At 40.4% G+C, this 16,236-nt stretch overlaps 1 long non-coding RNA gene across 1 annotated transcript in view; it reads left to right on the top strand.

The window, feature by feature from the left end:
- Window positions 1-15,554, top strand: part of LOC144827356 (uncharacterized) — a 189,018-nt gene extending 173,464 nt beyond the window's left edge. Inside the window, exon 3 of the long non-coding RNA XR_013610149.1 lies at window positions 14,603-15,554. This is a non-coding gene — a long non-coding RNA (uncharacterized LOC144827356). The remainder of the gene's footprint in view (window positions 1-14,602) is intronic.
- The last annotated feature ends 682 nt before the right edge of the window (window positions 15,555-16,236 follow it).

The following is a 16,236-nucleotide window of genomic DNA, read 5'->3' as shown; positions in this document are numbered from 1 at the left end:
GAGAGGCCTTCTTCAAGAGTGGTTTAACAACCACCAGTTTCCAGGAGAGGGGAAAAATACCCACCATAATAGCTAGGTTCACACCTCTAGAAGGGGGGGATAACCACCTCCCTACAAGCCTTCAAGATTTTAAGCGGACAAGGGTCCAGAGGGGAACCAGATTTGGTGTTATCAAGGAGGCGGTAGATCTCATCCAGGGTGAGAAGTGGGAAAGTAAGAAAACTAGGCCCAGTTTCAGCAACCTGAGACCCTGCTGCGGAAGGGGGAGGAGGAAGAGGGGGATCCAACTCCCGATTAAGGAGTTCTAAAGAATTGTAGATATCGGCAATTTTGGTATGGAAAAAAGTTGAAATTTTGTCACAGAGCTCCTGGGTTTCCACTATGGAATCCACAGTCTGAGGAGCAGAGAAGGAGTCAATGATCTTAAAAAGATCTCTAGAAGATTTCACAGAAGCGGTCAAATTAGAATAGTAGGCCTTTTTTTCCTCAATAATTGCTAGTTTATATTCTTTTAAGAGGTTTCTGTGTTGTTTCTTTTCAATAGGATCCAGATGGGCGCGCCAAATTCTCTCCTGTTTTCTACAGCCCTGCCTCAACAATCTGAGTCTATCAGTGAACCAGGGTGCGGAGGGACTCTTTCAAGTGGAATAGTGATGCTTTACGGGGGCTAAGATGTCTACAGCCTCAATGATGGTGTTAGAGAAATCCACTGCCGCGGAATCAGTGTCCTTCCAAATTCCCATTTCTTGGCGTCCGAGTGGGAAAGGGCAGTGTGATGAATTTTAAGCTCAATGGGTACAGCCAAATGATCTGACAAGGCCAAAGGGATAGGGATGCCTGTCTTCAATCTGAGGTCATTAGAGAAAACACCATCAAGCGTATGGCCCACTAGATGAGTGCGACTATCCACAAGTTGGGTCAGTACACATGCGCCCAGGGTTTCTACCAGGGACAAAGTGTCTCTGGAACTCAGATTCTCTAAATGGAAATTGAAATCACCTAAAAGCGTAAGGTTAGGTCTATCAATGAAGGGTTCTAATAGCTTAGTCAAGTCTTGACTAAAAGAGGTTCATGGACCTGGAGGCCTGTAGAGTAGGATACCCGAGAAAGAGACTGTAGGGGTGGAATTAATGGAAAAATACATGGCCTCGAAAGAGTCTGAGGGGGTGGAAAGGTGCTCAACTCGGCATTGGAGGAGTCTTTGTGCAGTATTCCCAACCCACCTCCTCTTCGCCCAATTCTGTCCATCCTGGTCAGGGCGTAGCCCATGGGAATAGCGTCTACAAGGTCAGGGCCAGAGGATTCCGAAACCCAGGTTTCGGTGATAAATACCCAGGATGGTTTCCTCAGTGAGACGAAATCCTTGAAAGCGATGTTATTTTTGATCAGGGATCTCGCATTGATAAGAAAACCTACTTCAATCTTCAGGGGGGTAGACTTAAATACCCCAATGTCCGAAGGCACCGTCCTTATATTCGATTTTCTAGAGTGACAGGGGTCACGTCTACAGCAATGTGAGGAAGGAATGGCATCAGGGGTGAGAGTGTGATGGCAGGGTTTCCTAGGGGGTTTAAAAGTCAATAAAGTATGAGTGGAATAAAGAGAGCTTACTTGAGATAGGGTAAAACGGGGACCAGCCTGCCTGACCCCTGGCGCAAACTCAGCGCGGACGGGCGCAGACGGGCTTAACTTAGGCGCGACTTCGGCGCGCGCCCGCTGCGCGTGTCCGCTGAGCGCGAAGGAAGCCATAGAGCCTAAATAGGGTTGGGCCTGAGTGTCGAGCCCTGCGTGACCCTCTGAAGCCAATGAGGGCAGGGACAGCAAATGTTTGCCGGCGCCCTCCACAGAATTGTACAATTTTAATGGACACCATTTAATTACTATATAAAACTACATTATCCGATGGGTACTTATGGTTATGTCTGTGAACATTTCCATGTGTTTTTTGGTTTGTATATATCTCCAACAACATGGTCCTTTCCGGGGGGAGCACTTTTACAGCTGGTGCTCGTGGCGGGAGAGGGCCAGCACCCACTACAATATCTTCACCAGGTGGAGAGCAGGAGATCTGAATAAAGAATCTTAATAACTTGCGGAGGAGTTTGCTGTGCATTGAATCTTATTGATGAAAGATATATATATATATTAACCAACGATTGTGTCCTGAGCGAATGGCGCGCTGTTTCACAGCTGGTGCTCACGGCAAAGCTGGACCAGCCTCGAACTTCAATTCTCCACCAAAAAATGATCATGCTGCACTCACCTCAGGTTTGTTAAACCAATAAAGATTTATTAAAAAAGCCATCTCATTCTCCTTCTCCACCTACGCATTTCGACCAGCAGGTCTTGGTCACGTGTATAGCATTAGTTTCTCTACGCTTTCACCATTTTATACCAACTACCCATTATGCCTATAAAGATACATTCTAGGAGTGGTAGTTTACATTACAAAAAGCACAACATTTTGTGCCACAAGAAATATAATTCTTCACATTTGGTCATATAAGTCAAATGGATTGATGTAAAAAATGATTACTTTGCAAATGTCCCAGTTCAATCGTGATTGTATAATAATGTGAACATGCCTATGACTACTATAGAAACCATAGGACATGAAAATTCATGGATAATTTTCTGTACATCATGGATCACTCATCAAGTGACGGGTCTCATGTGTAGCGCTCCATATTTCATCCTTTACATGTTGCAAAATATGGGACTCAGTGTCCATTGTCACACTACTGCAGTCGTGGCTCAGTGCCACTGCTGTTAGTCTATTGTGCGCGTTCTTCCTAGATCATGTCCAGTTTTTAAACTTTATTTCTCTTAACTTTTATTATGGCTAAGTGCCTTTATCGTATTAATGTTCACTTGGTTGTTCTTAAGTTCCTGGGCCAATTGTCAATAAGTTTCAGTCAATTTTATTTCACTTTTCACTATGCCAAATCAATGTTGTTCGATTCTTGAGCTGATTCAGTTATATTCTGTTGATTTGTAATGTTGTAATTACTGTTCCTATGCCACGATGATCATATAAATGTATGTTCATTTCTTTGTCCCCATTTAACCGTTTTGGCATCTTTGTCTTGAATCTGATTATCAATCTTGATTCCAGACGTCTTAACTTGAGGGTTTTGTTACCCTCTCTTTCATGTACTGGCACTGTTCCAAGACACGAGTATGTCATGTCTTGTCAAGTTTTTCTTCCCTGTGTTATCATATGTTTAGCCATTGCATAAATTGCATCCCTGAATGGTTTGCCCATATGTGCTCAAGTTTTTTCTTTTTGAGGGGGCATATGGTGCTGCCTATGGACCATTTGCCACAATTGCACTCCGTTACCAAAAAGGATATACCCAATTACTGTCCCTGGGACCTAGGTGTGTAATGGTACATTGAGAAGGGGTCCCAGTACATGTTCATTAAAAAAAAGGAAATAATGCAGAAGAAATTGAGAAAACATAAACATAAGCCAAGTCCAACACTCAAGCGGGTACACTGTTATGTAATCACAGTGGACCAGTGGATCGTGTCTTACATAAACATTGCATTTTTATTTCAAGAGACATTAGTGCCCCAACAAGTGAGGATGAGGGGAGGGGAGAGGTTCGGTGTAATTGCGTGCAGGGATTGTAGGGTATTCAAGAAAGGGGTACAGTGCAGGTCAAGCGACCCTTATCAAAAGGCAAGTACAGACAGCTGGCTTCCATATAGAGCCACAATCAAACCATCAAATGTTTAACAATTTTTACATCGCCATGCTTAGAAGGCCTTCGTGAACGTATTCTAACTGAGGCGTGTGCTGGCAGATTCGAAGGTTGTCGACGTATCGACCACAATGCTTGCTACGTAACAGTGAAAACCTTATCGGGGGTCCTCCTCAGGACAAAGCAGATGAGTGGGGGGGGGCCGGGGGCCAGGTACCATGAAGGTGAATATCACATTGAGTAATTCATGGTAAAGTGGGCACGTGGGCTCCACAGTGATGAGAACGGAGGCAACAAAGGGATTCCTAGGGATGGAGTGAATCACAGGTTCCAACGTGGGATAATCACTTTAAGGCCGCCGGACTTGGCTTATGCTTATGTTTTCTCAATTTCTTCCCTATTATTACAATTGCACTCCAGCAGATATACTACATTTAGAGATAGCTATGTAGAGTAAAAAAAGCACCCAGAGTTTGGGTCCTCTAAGTCAAGGTTCTATTAGACAGCCATAATTGAAAATGAAGCTGCCATTGCAATGAATGAGGTGGAGATTGCAATGCAACTAGCAAGACAAGAAACTATTGATTTGTAAGAGTTAGTTGCACAACTAAATGACAAGCAAAAGACATTTATGTGCGGGTGAAAGACAAAATTGAGCAGGGATTTATGCCTGGGAGGACAGTGTGTTTGCATGTCACGTACGCCTATATGTTCTATGTCAGCAATCAAACTAGCACCAGCAATAGCTTTTTAATACAAGTTCTCACTGATACAGAAGACTACAAAGTGTAATTTGCCAGGTGTAGTAACAGCACCCACTAGATTAGCTGTAAATAATATCAAAGGACTTCCTTTACTTTGACTTTAGATGCGACCTGTGGAGCATGAAAACAAGATAGAGTACCAAATGTTATCCAGTGAAGCTTGCCATTAAGAGTTGAGAGTGCTAAAAAAGTTAAAGCTTTTAATTATCGAAAAGGTGAGCATGATTTCAAAGTTAATGCTTGCCATTTTAAATTTAAGAAAGCAACAGATTCTAAAAACAGTTTACGATGCCCTATTTGGAGGAAACCACATGATTGTATTCGGAGATCCACCACAACTTACACCTGTGAAAGGACAGTCTGCTTTCAAAACACAGCTCCGCGATAAAACTCAGAATTCTTTGGAAGGCATTGGAAATTTCAATATTTGTTAAATGTCCAAAAAAAGAATTATTTAAGAATATGCTTCATGCATTTTACATTTAATTTGGGAATATTTTAAAGGGTATTAGAGTAGGTGTTCTTTCTAAGGAGGGAAAGCGTCTGCTAGAAAGTCGTCTTTTTAAAAAGTGTTTCCATCGAACAAGATAGCAGCAGAGATAATGTTCACTTTCATTAAGAAGGAAAACCAATTGTGTGCTTAATGCCTACACTAGTGGAGTGTGCCTCTTTCAATAAAGAATTGCTGCAATTGGAGAAATGAGACATTTTAGAACTGACACCAATAGACAAAATGGAACAACAGGGCATCACAGTGTGAGAAGGTGGTTCTCACGCTCTAATCCTCCGGAATTATACGCTTTTTGAGCACCTGGTTTTTTACCTTTTACTGTGGGAGAGCCTCACAAGCCTGTGGCTCACCCAAGGTAAACTCATGGTAAAATGGACTGTGCTTATTTACCGCCAGTGTCTGCCTTTTACGATAAGATCACTACAATGCAGCCGGGATAAGGGGCACTTGACTGGTTACACATGAACATGTGTGCACATGTGAATCCATATCTGAGAGGGCTTCGTGTGGGAGACTACTGTCATGCACAGGTCAAGCACTGTTCACAGGTAGACTGGCGCAGAAGGGACTATAGAGAGTTGGGTAGTGACCTGGAATATGGCTTATAATGTGGGTGTACACATGTAAGGGATAGTAAGTGTGTGGTTTATTGTTTGAGTGTAGTGACACTTCATTATACTCCTAAGGGAAAGGCTGCTTTATTGCACAGCTCCAGTGCTCTTTGGGGTAGAAACTCCAAAGTTACACCAATGTGCACTGTGACCTGTGTGAAAAGAACACATCTGTTAAGTCCAAAAGCATATCTGTACAGTTTATGGGTCATTAATGAATGAAGTATTGCTCTGACTCAGCTCAGGATTAGAGCCTAGGCTTTTTGTCAGCCTGTGGGCCTGGGTTAATTAACAAAAGCCTACTACACAAAGGGAACAATTAACTGTAATTAGGTCAGCTCCTCATAAGAAAGGGGTGGGTGGACAGCTCCTCATCAATCAGCCAGCTGTCATCCTGTGCCAGGAAGAGGGTTGGCCCAAGCCCTCTGAACAAAGGGAGGGAGCCAAGACACTGAAGCCAAACCAGCAGGACGGCTCCCTTGAAGTGTTGCTGAGGCAGGCCCTGACAGTGATGTCAGTGATGAGTGGAGCTGAGACCCCCAGAGCACATGTGGCAAGTGCTGCCTGGTGGAAACCTGATTAAGCTATCCCAGAAGACTGTGCAGTTAAGTTGGGCCTGGGTAGGAGAGAGGATGTGGCACCTCATGGTATGCCAGAGCTGCAGGCCTGCTGTCACCTTCCACCCCCACTTAAAAGGTCTTGCACATGGGGAGAGCTGTCTGATGTACTTTTCTGCTGAACACTGAAAGTGGAGGCATATGCCATGGAAAAGTGGAAGGAGTATCCCCCTGACTGCCATCTAGCTCCAGGATTCTGAATCTGATTGACCCCAGGACCTGTGGAGCACTCCCAAGGACCAGGGAAGCTAGTTCCCTTACACCCCCTGTGGACCAGTTGAGGGAAAGACGGGTCTTCTGTGTGATGGAAGGAGAGGGGTACAGAAGAAAACCAAGCAAAAGGCTGGTGCAGGTAGTCAGTGAAACTAGCTCCCTGCAATGTTTGTCACCCTTCGAGGGATGGAGGCCTGCAGAACATTTTCCAGGTAGATAGGGCTGGCCACTGGGAGCAGAATGACACCAAACTTGTTGAAATCAGCCCAACAGGCCCGTGCTATCCCCATGTGAAGTCTGTCGACATTTGGCCCTTGGGAGCACCAGTGACAAAGCATGTGGGGCTTCGCTGCCATTATCAGCCTTGCCTCTGGGGTGAGCCAGGGACCAGGGGCTACCCCTGAAAATCAAGACAGATCCCTGGACCCGATACATGGGCCTCCAAAAGTGGATTGTGGGAGGTAGTGCCATCATGCTTCCCCGGCTCAAGAAGAAAGGGCCCAAGACCATATCCCTGGTTCCCGAAGTGAGAAAAGATGAAGGAGAGCTAATACACTCCCCCGTGGAGGAAGGATCGGGCCCATTACCCCATCTCTGGTCCCTTTGCCTAAAATGGGCAAAAAAGAGTGCTACTGCATGACGTCCCTCCCTGCTCCACATGCCCGCGTCTGGGTGGAGTGGGAAGGTCAGCAATAAAGCATGCATCTGCCAGTTTGAGAAGGCAGACCAGAACGATGTTGCTAGCTCCTGCTGCAGCACGCCTTGGTGCTGGCCACATGGGGAGCCGGTGATGACAGCCGGATTGGGCTTCCAAGGCTGTCCTCCACCAAAGTCCCTAGCACACATGTTGCCCGGGTGCCACCGGGCATTCTGAGAAAAAAGAAAACTGCTGCACAAGTTCGCCATTAAAATGAGAAAATACCTGAGTGGAGGACACAGCTCTCCCCAGCGCAGCAGGAGATCTGTTACTAGGATATGCATGCTCACTGAGGAGCGCCACATAATGCCCTGCTGGACCTGGCCATTTCTTGGTTAAAATCACTCATTTTGGCGCTGTTGTTACCCCAGGAGAGCAGGGTCACCACCAAAGAAGTGCAAAGGATATGGGGGAGCTGCAGGAGCAGTGCACCCTCCCTCCAAGAGCAGTTAAAAAGACCCCATTGTAAGCTGGCTGGGACAGTAAATAGATAACCCTTCATGTGTTTTGCCTTATTTTATAGCCGTCTCTGCTGGAACTCCGGGGGTGAAAGGTGGTTACTGCACATGTGTGTATTTACAACAGAGATGTCATTTAGGGGCTATATTTGAAGTACAATATTTTATGCTGAATGTTTCTAAAAGTGTATGCTGCTGTACTTGCATAGTGATGTAATTATGAAGGTGACTCCCATTAGAAGCTGTGGTTAAATTGCGTTGTGTCTGCCAAAATTAGGTTTGATAGCACAAATCATTCCGGCATGCCTATACATTTAAATTTCACCCATTGTAATGAAATAATGAGGCTGACAGCCGCTCAGGATCAAGGTTTGCAGTCTTTGGTGCCAGTAGTAAGTGCTCTCACCTAAAGTTATGCTCAAGTATTGCAGCTGCACACAAGTGAATGTTTTTGACATGTGATTTGTTGGTCTAAAATCTCCTTTTGGGAGAAACAAGATTGATTATGCAGTGTCATCCAAAAGTATTTCCATCAGCTTGTGTATATTTATAAATTGTTGCATAGAATTGAGTATGGTGAGTGTAATAAATGTACTTTTTCTTTTTCAAAAGAAAAAGCAGAGACTGGACAATCATTTATTGCGTGTTAGTGTTTGGTATCTGTGAATGGTAATTACTAGCCCATACCACCTCCCTTGAGTAGGACTTAGATTACTCCGATTTACTACTCTGTGAGAATCAAGTGCTACAATGGAGTATTTGGTTCCCAGTAAAGTATAAATATAGACCCATTACTGGTGCAGGCCACACAACTAATGACTCATTTTTTATCACACAGTATTCCTAAATGAAACATTTCAAATAAAATTGGATTTATTGGAAAAATCTGTTTAAAAAACTGCAAGATTGGAGAAATGTTTAAGTGTTTGCAAGAACTGTGGTGTAATTTTGTGCTCAAATTTTAATTTTGAGGAAGGATTAGTTAAGAGTGCTACGGGTAAAATGATTGATTTCATAAGCTTTCCTAACAAGAGTGAGATAGAGTAGCTAGCAATTAAATTTGATCAGATTGATAACGTAAAGCTGATTGCAAGGGCCATTGTATGTTCCTGCATGTTCTTTGCTTTTGAAAGATTTATATGTGTGATGGAACAGTTACCAGTTTCTCTGGAATATGCAGTAAGAATTCATAAATCTCAAGGTTTAAGGGCCATATGTATCAAGCAAAATTGCATTTGCATTCGCAATTGCAATTCTGCGAATTTCGGCGTTTGCGAATGCAATTTTGCCAAATGGTATGCATTAAGGTAAAATAAGGAAACACAAATTTTGCAATTCCTTAAATACAATGTAGAAGCACCAAAAAATTGCAATTTGGCCTTAAGGAATCGCAAATTACCACCAACTTCAAGTTGATGGTAATTTGCGATTTCTTTTAAAAATTCACTTTTTTGCATTTTTCAAAGTGCAATGTGAAGCACATACATGCCCTTAGGGCATGTATGTGCGCCACATGTGCACCCATGCTTATTTCAGGGGTGCATCAGGGTGTCCTTTTGACACCCCTGAACCCTTGAAATTATTCTCAATTAGCGATTCTCAAATTGCGAATTGCAACTTGAGATTAACTTCCCATTAATTCCTATGGGCCTCCTGGCCCATAGAAATGAATGGGAAAGTATTCCTTAATTTTGATTCGCAATTTTCAAATCGCAATTAAGGAATATTCAGAAATGGCTCAAATTTGTGAATTTTTACATACATTCCTATTTGCAATTCTCAAATAGCGATTTCTAAAAAATCGATATTTGAGAATCACAAATCAGGAAGTGTAGATTCAGCATTGATTAATGTTAGGCGTACAGTTTTTAAGGAAGAAATGTCATATGTAGTCTTAGCTCGAGTTTGAACATTGTCTGGTTTGTTTTTGGTTGCAATGGATGACAGCAAAATAAGTGCTGATTCAAGTTGTGTTAAAGAGTACATTTGATTAAGGAGTGTTTATGCTCCTCATTTCAGACAGTATCCCATTAATGAAAAACGCATCATCTGTCCTAAGAGCTTCCAAAGAAGTGTAGTGATGTTGTCGGAAAGAAAGACATGATAGAAAAGAAAGAAGCTGTTAAGAACAACAGGATTGGCAATGAAGGAGATATTCTTGGTTACCAGTTGCCAAACCCCTCTGGTGTTACCTGCTATGCAAATATTGTTCTAAACTTACACTTTCAATAACCTCATCTGGTATAAGCAATTGAAAGGAAACTACAGAAGAGATTGTGTTCTGCACTGTGTGGTTTGTTGAAATGTTTACGTACTTATAGGACTATTACACATTGTGCTTCACACATTCGAGACACTGTAGATATATGCAGTGGATCTATACAGTTTACTCCAAACACTTAACAGGATGTACGGAAGTTTGTAATAGTTATCTTTGGATTATTTGAAGGAGAAGAAATATGTATTGATGAGTTCTTTGGACTTACTTACTCATGGAACCAGGAGTGTGGGACTTGCTCATTCACATAAACTACATGAATAGATTCAGAGTGTTTTCTTTATTTAACACTACCAGATTGCATAACGGTGTCTTTGGACAGATTGTTAAAACAAGCTACACAAAACAGTACCAGTCCAAATTGTTGATCAGATCTCATGTCAACATTATGTCTAAGATGTAGTGGAAAATATCTTATTTTAATGCTAAAATGATGCAGAGCAGATGGGAGTAAAATGGAAACAGAGATTGCAAATTTCAAAGGATGACAAATGTCTTTTTCTGGAAGAACATATACTACTGTGGAAATCATATTTCATGAAAGAGTTACTGTTACTTCTGGTCTCTACACTGTCTGCAAAAAGTGATAGTGGATGGACAGAATGTAATGACAGAAGCCTCAACTGCCTTTTAAGCTACTTAGGGCTAAATGTAGGTAGGCTATTACCGGTCGGTAACGGCCGGAATCGGCCGTTACCGACCGGTAATAGACTTTTGAGATGTAGGAGGCTTCTTTACCTATTCGGTAAATAACAAATCGGTATTTACCGATTCGGTATTTACCGAATCATCATTTCCCGATTCGGTATTTACCAAATCGGTAACTGAGATGTAGGAAGCACTTTCAACAGTGCTTCAGGGCTTTAAGATTTCGTTATTTACCACCAACTATTAGTTGGTGGTAAATAATGAATTCCCATGTAAATGCAAATATGTGCATTTACACCTGTGCCATGTGAAAGACATACATGCCCTTAGGGGGAACTAGTAACATCAAATGCTTCGAACTAAACGGCAAGGTTACAACAATAAAACATTTTTCCAACTGTAGAACCACCAATGTTGTCTACTGCATTAGGTGCCCTTGTGGTCTTCCTTATATAGGAAAAACGACCCAAATGGTAAAGCAAAGAATTTTGCAACACCAATCAAGAATCCGTTGTAAAGTTGAGAATGCGCCCCTTGTTGACCATTACAGTCAACTAAAACATACAGATAAAGAGATGGAATGGTGGGTCCTAGAAATAGTTAAATCAACCATTAGACAGAAAAACGTTGATAGACTATTGACACTAAAAGAAAATCGCTGGATTGATACGACCGACAGCATTAAAAGGGGTCTCAATTCTTTTACTGAATAGCAAACCTTAGCATGTATGATATAAAGGTAATAGACTTTTGAGATGTAGGAGGCTTTTTTACCGATTCGGTAAATAACAAATCGGTATTTACCGATTCGGTATTTACCGAATCATCATTTCCTGATTCGGTATTTACCGAATCGGCAACTGAGATGTAGGAAGCACTTTCAACAGTGCTTCAGGGCTTTAAGGTTTCGTTATTTACCACCAACTATTAGTTGGTGGTAAATAACGAATTCCTATGTAAATGCAAATATGTGCATTTACACCTGTGCCATGTGACAGACATACATGCCCTTAGGGGGAACTAGTAACATCAAATGCTTCGAACTAAACGGCAAGGTTACAACAATAAAACATTTTTCCAACTGTAGAACCACCAATGTTGTCTACTGCATTAGGTGCCCTTGTGGTCTTCCTTATATAGGAAAAACGACCCAAATGGTAAAGCAAAGAATTTTGCAACACCAATCAAGAATCCGTTGTAAAGTTGAGAATGCGCCCCTTGTTGACCATTACAGTCAACTAAAACATACAGATAAAGAGATGGAATGGTGGGTCCTAGAAATAGTTAAACCAACGATTAGACAGAAAAACGTTGATAGACTATTGACACTAAAAGAAAATCGCTGGATTGATACGACCGACAGCATTAAAAGGGGTCTCAATTCTTTTACTGAATAGCAAACCTTAGCATGTATGATATAAAGGTAATAGACTTTTGAGATGTAGGAGGCTTTTTTACCGATTCGGTAAATAACAAATCGGTATTTACCGATTCGGTATTTACCGAATCATCATTTCCCGATTCGGTATTTACCGAATCGGCAACTGAGATGTAGGAAGCACTTTCAACAGTGCTTCAGGGCTTTAAGGTTTCGTTATTTACCACCAACTATTAGTTGGTGGTAAATAACGAATTCCTATGTAAATGCAAATATGTGCATTTACACCTGTGCCATGTGACAGACATACATGCCCTTAGGGGGAACTAGTAACATCAAATGCTTCGAACTAAACGGCAAGGTTACAACAATAAAACATTTTTCCAACTGTAGAACCACCAATGTTGTCTACTGCATTAGGTGCCCTTGTGGTCTTCCTTATATAGGAAAAACGACCCAAATGGTAAAGCAAAGAATTTTGCAACACCAATCAAGAATCCGTTGTAAAGTTGAGAATGCGCCCCTTGTTGACCATTACAGTCAACTAAAACATACAGATAAAGAGATGGAATGGTGGGTCCTAGAAATAGTTAAACCAACGATTAGACAGAAAAACGTTGATAGACTATTGACACTAAAAGAAAATCGCTGGATTGATACGACCGACAGCATTAAAAGGGGTCTCAATTCTTTTACTGAATAGCAAACCTTAGCATGTATGATATAAAGGCAATTTTAAATATATTCATTTTTTGATTGCTTAAACTGTACCTGTAGCTGTAACATTTAGGTATATGATACTGTTATGTACAACTAAGCCATACTGCCTATATCTTTTGATTTTTGGATTCATGATGTATAAGCTACCATATGTGATATATAGATCTATTATGATCGGAAACAAATATAAAGATGTTGGCAATACCACATAATTCTGGATCTATGATGTAAGATTGTGAGCACTCTACTGTGACAGTTATGATGTTCATACTTCCTTTACTCTTTCTGGTAAATATCCTAAGTTTGTAATTATACCTGAGCCAATAGCCCAGCTTTTACGTCTAAATTCAATAAGAGAATCCTAAAACATAAAGAAACTGACTCTTTAGACATTTACTGTATGCCTAACGGTAGTCGTTTTGTTCTCTGAATAATAAAGTTCTATAACCAGTCAAATAACTAGTTATAAAGGGCCGCCAAATAGTACTCTATGCTGGGCTTCCCCGACAGGGGTGGTTTTGGGTTAATGATGTTAAAGCGTTGAGGGCTCAAAAGATTTTTTACACTACGTGATAATTATGTCTATGAAGTCTATAAACAAGTTTCGAATCACATTCTGTGATTGTTTTACACCATTCAAAGATGGCCGACACACTAGAACCTCCTTATGATGACGTAGCCATAAATAACGTGTCACACGCCATTTCTTCCGTTTACCCACCAGACGCGATTGAATCCCTGTTGGTTGAGGAACACTTCACTCGGGGTAAGCAGCTCTATTAGTAGGTCAGCTAAATTGTTCAGCAGTCCCCCGGCAAGCAAACGTTCGGTCTGGCTTACAATTGCTTGGCTTCGACGATTAACTTTTACGTAATTTCATATACAGCAGTGCGTTGGCAAGCAAATGCTCTATTTAGTTAACAAGTGCTTGGCTTCAAAAGCTAGTCTATGCGCAGTACAGGTCTAGCATTGTACCTGACAGCAAATGAAATAACCGCAAGCCGACATTTTAAATACACAGATTATTAGCTTGTCCGTTCTTATGTAAAATACTCTAGACATAAAACGATATGCAGGTAGCATATTATGTTATATCAAATGCATCATTTCCTTTGTTTGGCAGATTTGAATTACATGTATTGCGTGTGCCACAACATCTTTAGACGCTAACAATCAGAGATTTCTGAGCAATTGAATTGAAGTAATAAGGTAAATTCTGTCTCCATAACAAAAAAGAGTTTAATCTATCACTCTAAACGTGAATATTTACATATTTATTTCTTTTGCAGAAATTTTCAGATTGCATAAACCCTTTACACAAATCAAGTAACTGGTTACAAGTCACAACACTCGATTAGAGAACTTAGCTCGTTTGAGCAAGTAAGGGAAAAATGTGACCTATCAAATTTCTGGTTTCTTTTAGGCTTGTTTCTAAACTGTGAAAATCTTAGCCTGTATCTTCTATACATGTTAGATAAAGCATTACAATCGATACCTATGTGGGATAAACTCCAAAGCACCATAAGATATAACGAAAGTCGTCCTAGTGGCCATAAAAGAATGACAAGTCCACAATATAAATTTAAGATACCAATGGAACCAAAATATTCCTTAATAATGTCAAATTTTAACATTGATACTTCGAACAAAAATTGTATATAGATAACCCTTTCTTCGATCAAATTAACTCAGCTCTTTGAGTGTCTTTGATGCAAGTTACAGCTAGAATTCGATGTATTTGATGTCTAGATATGTATAGAATTGTTGATAAATGTATATTCTTGTATATAACCGAAAAATGTCTTCGAACGCAATGTATTTGAGCCAATGTAGTCAGGCTGTAAAATTAGAGTATGGTAAAAATGACATATGCAAGATGATTTTATCAATTCTGTTTAAATTTGATATATGTTGCACACGGGTTAAATAAGTTAGTATGTTAAAAGATTCACTGGGATAACAAAGATATGACTGTAATGGATTACATTATGTCTTTCTAGGGGGTTACCGCTACAAAATACATATTGTCCTGAAGAAGGTCTTGGGATTTATCAACATAAGACCGAAACGTCGACTGCCAAAGTCCATTCCTACGTTGTTGATCAGAAACGCTCTTGATTTTCACTATTAATAGAATAGGAATCATTTGTTGTTCATCTTGATTGGACTTATGTTCAGATGTTTGAGAGGTCGATTGATCTATTCCTCTATTCTTTCTTCTAATTGATTTTTATATAAACAATTATTTTTCATAAAGATTTCCCGTGTTGCTATTTTCATTACATTTGAATTGTTTAGACTTCTTCTTTTTAAAAAATATACACAGCCCCAAATAGGGTATAATCAGATTAATGCTTTTGTATTAAATACAATCTGATTTCTGAAAACTCTCTTCAAAATTAATTCCCTTGCTGGTACTCTCTACGCTACATGTGCACACAAGCACTAATCAGGGGTGCCGCAGGGTGTCAAAGTGACACCCTGCCACCCTTGACTTTTTTCCAATTTTACCGAATCGGTAATTACCGATTCGGTAATTGACATTCATTCCTATGGGCCTCCAGGTAATTACCGATTCTGTAAATACCGAATCTTACCGATTCAGTTTTTTTTACCGAATAATTACCTACATTGCATTTACCGATTCGGAAATACCGAATCGGTAAAATTCGGTATTTTCGAATCGGTAATTCTAAATTACCTACATCTAGCCCTAAATTCTTATCTTTTCGTGTTTGAACTGAAGTTCTAAGGAGGATTAGAGTTGTGAAAAGGATACACTGTATTTGTTCTAGATCTCTTAGCTGTATTTATGACATAATTTGGCCTACCAGGAGCGATGTGTCTGTAAGGCTTCCCATATGCTGATGTGCCTTATATATCTATTAGATGTTTTGATGATGAGGGTCTCATTTGCAGCATAATAGTTCTGAAATTAATAGTGCAAGTATAGGTAAACACTATTGCTTAATTTCAGTAATATAGTGTGCAGTTTTTCCCTTAAAATATTTATGATAGTTTTTTCCCCACTGTTCAATGATGATTCACCTGGGAACAGTAAAAATGGAAAAATAAAATGCTTAATTTTTAATGTAAAGTAACATTACAGAATAATAAATAAGTATCAGTTTGTTTGTTCTTATGAAGTTATGCATTATTCAAATTTTACCCATATTGTGTAATTTTATAAATTGTAATACTTACTCATATTTGTGTTTTTTTTTCCTTTTGTTAAAAGATATATACATTGGAATAATGCATTTTACTAATTACTTTTTCAGCGCTGTTCCATAAGGTTACATTTTCGGGATATACACCCAAGTAGAAATTAATACAGGCACTCACACAATCAGGTGCACACTAATACAGGCACTGACACACCCTGCTACACCAATACATCTACTGATGCACCCAGACAAACACTGATACATCCTTTTAAATAGCCACTCCACTGCTGGAAAAAGCAGATGCATGTAGAATAAAATAATAATAATCCAGTTAATTAAACTGCTTTAGTATCATTTCATTTTACTCTGGAGCCGAGCTGCAGCCAAGTCTTAAGGGCGGGCCTGCAGGCGGCATGGTGGGCTCAGGGCAATGCCAGTACGCATGCCACTTTAACCAGCCATCCACT

Source organism: Lissotriton helveticus, chromosome 4_1 (assembly GCF_964261635.1).
Source record: "Lissotriton helveticus chromosome 4_1, aLisHel1.1, whole genome shotgun sequence".
NCBI lineage: Eukaryota > Metazoa > Chordata > Amphibia > Caudata > Salamandridae > Lissotriton > Lissotriton helveticus.
This window is presented reverse-complemented; position numbering and strand designations above follow the sequence as displayed.